Below are 6,000 nucleotides of genomic sequence, written 5' to 3' on the forward strand. Positions count from 1 at the left end.
CCGAAGACTCCCGACTGGGATTCCATCGCTGCACAGCCCAGCCCCAGGACCCAGTTGCCCACCCACTCCTGCCTCTGGGATTGTCATGTCGGGCACTGCAACATCTGGCACCACTGACAACCCCCGGCCAGAGAGGCAGAGGGGCAACAGCTTCAGTGCCAGGGAAGTTGGTGTCCTGGTGGAGCAAGTCCTGGGGCAGTATGATGCCCTCTACGGAAGTGTGCGCGCCGACACAGAAGGACGGACTTGGATCTGGACGGACATCGTGACTGCCATCAACGCGGAGGGGGTGGCAGTCCACGACTTCCAACATGTCAAGGAGCGCTGGGAGGACTTCAGGTCCAGGATCATGAACAAGGCCCGGCGCCTCTTGAAGGCAGCGGATGCTAAGGGGCGCCGGGGCCACTTGTTGGAAGATCAGATGAGGGTCCTGGAACGCATATCCCCAGTGCTCCACGTCCAGGTCCTTGAGAGGCAGACCCGTCTGGAGTCGAGCGGTAAGTGTACATGCATCATGATTGTAAGCTGTGCGTGTGGTGATGTGCCATTTGTGTGCCGGTTGCACATCTGTTTGTAATGGGGCCGAGTATGGGTGGGGGTGTACAGGACCATGAGGCTAACACATGCGAGGGCTGTCATGTGTGAGACATGGATGGTGCTTGTGTGTGTAGGCTTGCATGCCAAATGCAGTTGTGTGGGCACACATGTTTGGATGAATGTGTATGTAAGTAGGCATGTTCGTGATGTCACGCATGTATGTTGTTTTCAGCTGCATGTATCAGCACTGTGTACATGTGCATGTGTGTGTATTTGAGAAGGGTGCAACAGTGATTCAACATGGATGCATGTGACAGCGGGATGTGGAAGCCTGATTGGCAGATGTGACATGGATGCCCATCGGAACACTGCGACAGTTGCCTAAGGTGTACACATGCATGCAAGTGTGGTGGTGTGCGTGCATGTGAAGTGCACTCCCTGTGTTGCATGTGATGTCTGGCTCACCTTTGCCTGCTCATGCTGTTGTATGTGTATGGATGATGCTGGCAGTTGCGATGTGGCTGTGGTATGGCTCATGTGTGCAAGTTGAAATGACATGTGTGTTGCCAATTGTGATGCCATGTCTGAGGTTTGCCAATGCCGCTCATGTGCAACTGTCATGTGTGTATATGTCCATTGTACAGTGCCCTGATGCCTGTGTTTTATTTCTCCCTGTCTGCAGCGTCAACTGATGAAGAGGGCGGAGAAGGTGCTGTGGAGCACAGCGGCGGGGATCGCACCGCCAGCCGGAGACGCAAGGCCCGGCTCCCCTCCCAGGTTGTGATCTCGTCGGGAAGTGAGGAGTCCAGTGCCGCGTCCTAGGCCGCAGCTGCCGGGGGGAGGTCCAAGAGGCGGAGGTCGGAGTTGGACTCCTCGGCAGCAGAAGGGATAGCTGGGACCCCACAGGGCCCAACGGGGGAAAATGGCACGGAGTCATCCAGGTTGGTGGGGGGTTTGGTGGAGGAGGAGGCCGTGCAAGCAACAGAGATGGGGTCTGGAGGTGGGGATTCCACTGGTGCTAGTGGTACAGTGCAGGACCAGGCACAGGAGGCAGCACAGGCCGCCGCAGAGGTGCCTGTGTGCAATCCTGTCCCTGATCCTGTCACTGCATCATCTTGCACCAGCAGGGATGCCTACGTCCAGACCCGTTTTCAGGCAGGGGATGAGCTCACGACAACTGGCCTTCCTCTGCCTGCGGACGTGGCTATCCGGGTCCGGGTTGAGCCTGTCCTGACTGGTGTGGCGTTGCGTCAACGGGCCATGCGAGGTGACCTGCAGTCTTTTCATGAGGAGACTGCACGTCATCTCGAATGGCTCGTTGACCGCGTCGGCCTACTGGGACAGGTCACCCAGGCCGGATTACTCCGTTTGATGGGGCTTGCTCAGACCCCCTCCTCAACTGAACCCCCTATGCGTCAGTCGTCCTCCGTGCCATCTTCCCACCCATCAGTCACCCGGGTGCCCTGTGGAGCTGCCTCTGACGGTGCGGCCAGGCTGGTGGAGGAGGCATCCCTGCCACAGTCGGGAGTCGGACGTCCAGCAGGGGTGGCCACATCAACGACTGCACCCCAGCCAGCGGAGGATGTGCAGGCAGCAGGAGGCAGTGCACGGGCAGAGGCGCAGCAGCAGCAGCAACGTGGTGGGAGCCATGATGGCTCGGGGCCTTCGACATCGGAGGGGCAGGCATCAGCCGGAGGGCAGGAGGACCCAGGACGGGAAGTGTCTTCCGTGTGGCAGCGGTTGGGCCACGCCATAGATGAGGAGCGGCAACGGGCGGAAGAGGCACGGCTCACGATGGTCAGGGCGGAGAACTCCATGCGGAGGGCCCTGAGGCGGGCCGAGTGCCTCGAGGCAATCCGCAGGGAGTTTGGGGTGAACATGTGGACGGCCCTGCGGACCCTCGGGGCCATGGAGGAGGACCGCCTCCGGGACATTGAGCAGGAGTTCGATGATGCCCTGGCCCGGAACATCCCGAAGTGAGCCGTCGGACTAGCCCGCTGCCCTTGTAAATAGTTCTGTAGTTAGTGTTAGGTTTCTTTTGGTTTTGCATTTTTTTTTGGACCTTTTGGACAATGGGCCACATTTTTGTATATATTTTCTTTTTTATTAGGTAGTGTTATTAGATAGGTTTCATTTCTTCGGTTGGGATCATGGACCCTGGATTGTTTATCTGTATATAGTTGACTTTTGGATTTTCATTTTTTTTTTATGATTTCCCCATGGAGCAATGGTTTTCGATTTTAATTTTCCATTGGATTTACTTTTGTGGACTGTGACTTTGGACACCTTTCCGTTGCATTATGATTTGTGGTTTTGCATTATTTCACGTACCTGCTGTTTTTTTTCAATTTCCATTATTGTTTGCTTATTTTTGATTCAATTTATGTTGCTTTTAATACATATTTTTTCTTCTAACTTCAATGTGTAGTATCATCTCATTGGTTTCATGCATATCATGATATGGGTTTTGACATTCACTGACACCCATTGGGTGTATGTGAGGGACATGTGTTCATTTCCAAACTTGCAATTGGGGTTCTATCATGTTTTTGCCATTTCTAAGTGGGTGGATGCAATACTCAGGTGGGTGTTTGGCATTTGGAGGCTGACCATAAGGGCCAGGGATCTAGATTGTGGTGACATGTTGGTTGGGGGACATGAGTGGGGGCCTGGTGGAGGGTGCCCCTGGATGCTGGGGGGTGGGGGTGATAGGGGACATGATTGGGGGCCTGGTGGAGGCTGCCCCTGGATGCTGGGGGGTGGGGGTGGTGGGAGACATGAGTGGGGCCTGGTGGAAGGTGCCCCTGGATGCTGGGGGGTGGGGGTGCAGGGGGACATGAGTGGGGGCCTGGTGGTGGCTGCCCCTGCACTACTGGGGGTGGGGGTGATGGTAGACATGAGTGGGGGCCCAGTGGAGGGTGCCCCTGGATGCTGGGAGTTGGGGGTGCTGGTAGACATGAGTGGGGGCCTGGTGGAGAGTGCCCCTGCACTGCTGGGGGGTGGGGGTGGTAGTAGACATGAGTGGGGGCCTGGTGGAGGCTGCCCCTGCACTGCTGGGGGTGGGATACATGAGTGGGGGCCTGGTGGAGGGTGCCCCTGGTGGCTGGGGGGTGGGGGTGGTGGTAGACATGAGTGGGGGCCTGGTGGAGGCTGCCCCTGAACTGCTGGGGGTGGGGGTGATGGGGGACATGAGTGGGGGCCTGGTGGAGGCTGCCCCTGCACTGCTGGGGGTGGGGGTGATGGTAGACATGAGTGGGGGTCTGGTGGAGGCTGCCCCTGCACTGCTGGTGGGTGGGGGTGGTGGGAGACATGAGTGGGGGCCTGGTGGAGGGTGCCTCTGGTGGCTGGGGGTGGGGGTTGTGGTAGACCTGAGTGGGGGCCTGGTGGAGGCTGCCCCAACACTGCTGGGGGGTGGGGGTGATGGGAGACATGAGTGGGGGCCTGGTGGAGGGTGCCCCTGGATGCTGGGGGGTGAGGGTGGTGGGAGACATGAGTGGGGGCCTGTTGGAGGCTGCCCCTGCACTGCTGGGGTGTGGGGGTGCAAGGGGACATGTGTGGGGGCCTGGTGGAGGCTGCCCCTGCACTGCTGGGGGGTGGGGGTGCAGGTGGACATGTGTGGGGGCCTGGTGGAGGCTGCCCCTGCACTGCTGGGGGTAGGGGGGGTTGGAGACATGCATGGGGGCCTGGCGGAGGCTGCCCCTGCACTGCTGGGGGGTGGGGGTGATGGTAGACATGAGTGGGGGCCTGGTGAAGGGTGCCCCTGGATGCTGGGGTGTGGGGGTGGTGGGAGACATGAGTGGGGGCCTGGTGGAGGCTGCCCCTGCACTGCTGGGGTGTGGGGGTGCAGGGGGACATGTGTGGGGGCCTGGTGGAGGCTGCCCCTGGTGGCTGGGGGGTGGGGGTGGTGGGCGACATGAGTGGGGGCCTGGTGGAGGGTGCCCCTGCACTGCTGGGGGGTGGGGGTGATGGGAGACATGAGTTGGGGCCTGGTGGAGGCTGCCCCTGCACTGCTGGGCGGTGGGGGTGATGGTAGACATGAGTGGGGGCCTGGTGGTGGGTGCCCCTGGATGCTGGGGGGTGGGGGTGATGGTAGACATGAGTGGGGGCCTGGTGGTGGGTGCCCCTGGATGCTGGGGGGTGGGGCTTATAGGGGACATGAGTGGGGGCCTGGTGGAGGCTGCCCCTGGATGCTGAGGGGTGGGGGTGGTGGTAGACATGAGGGCGGCCTGGTGGAGGGCGCCCCTGGATGCTGAGGGGTGGGGGTGCAGGGGAACATGAGTGGGGGCCTGGTGGAGGCTGCCCCTGCACTGCTGGGGGGTGGGGTGATGGTAGACATGAGTGGGGGCCTGGTGGAGGGTTCACCTGGATGCTGGGGGGTGGGAGTGGTGGGAGACATGAGTGGGGGCCTGGTGGAGGGTGCCTCTGGATGCTGGGGGGTGGAGGTGGTGGGAGACATGAGTGGGGGCCTGGTGGAGGCTGCCCCTGGATGCTGGGGGGTGGGGGTGCAGGGGGACATGAGTGGGGGCCTGGTGGAGGCTGCCCCTGCACTGTTGGGGGGTGGGGGTGATGGTAGACATGGGTGGGGGCCTGGTGGAGGGTTCACCTGGATGCTGGGGGGTGGGGGTGGTGGGAGACATGAGGGGGGCCTGGTGGAGGGTGCCCCTGGATGCTGGGGGGTGGGAGTGGTGGGAGACATGAGTGGGGGCCTGGTGGAGGCTGCCCCTGCACTGCTGGGGGGTGGGGGTGCAGGGGGACATGTGTGGGGGCCTGGTGGAGGGTGCCCCTGGATGCTGGGGGGTGGGGGTGGTGGGAGACATGAGTGGGGGCCTGGTGGAGGGTGCCCCTGGATGCTGGGGGATGGGGGTGGTGGGAGACATGAGTGGGGGCCTGGTGGAGGCTGCCCCTGCACTGCTGGGGGGTGGGGGTGCAGGGGGACATGTGTGTGGGCCTGGTGGAGGCTGCCCCTGCACTGCTGGGGGGTGGGGGTGCAGGGGGACATGTGTGTGGGCCTGGTGGAGGGTGCCCCTGGATGCTGGGGGGTGGGGGTGATGGTAGACATGAGTGGGGGCCTGGTGGAGGGTTCACCTGGATGCTGGGGGGTGGGGGTGGTGGGAGACATGAGTGGGGGCCTGGTGGAGGGTGCCCCTGGATGCTGGAGGGTGGGGGTGGTGGGAGACATGAGTGGGGGCCTGGTGGAGGCTGCCCCTGCACTGCTGGGGGTGGGGGTGCAGGGGGACATGTGTGGGGGCCTGGTGGAGGGTGCCCCTGGATGCTGGGGTGTGGGGGTGATGGTAGACATGAGTGGGGGCCTGGTGGAGGGTGCCCCTGGATGCTGGGGGTGGTGGGAGACATGAGTGGGGGCCTGGTGGAGGGTGCCCCTGGATGCTGGGGGGTGGGGGTGGTGGGAGACATGAGTGGGGGCCTGGTGGAGGCTGCCCCTGCACTGCTGGGGGGTGGGGGTGC

This window comes from Ambystoma mexicanum, chromosome 4q (genome assembly GCF_040938575.1).
Source record: "Ambystoma mexicanum isolate Mex_15411 chromosome 4q, UKY_AmexF1_1, whole genome shotgun sequence".
In the NCBI taxonomy this organism is placed as follows: domain Eukaryota; kingdom Metazoa; phylum Chordata; class Amphibia; order Caudata; family Ambystomatidae; genus Ambystoma; species Ambystoma mexicanum.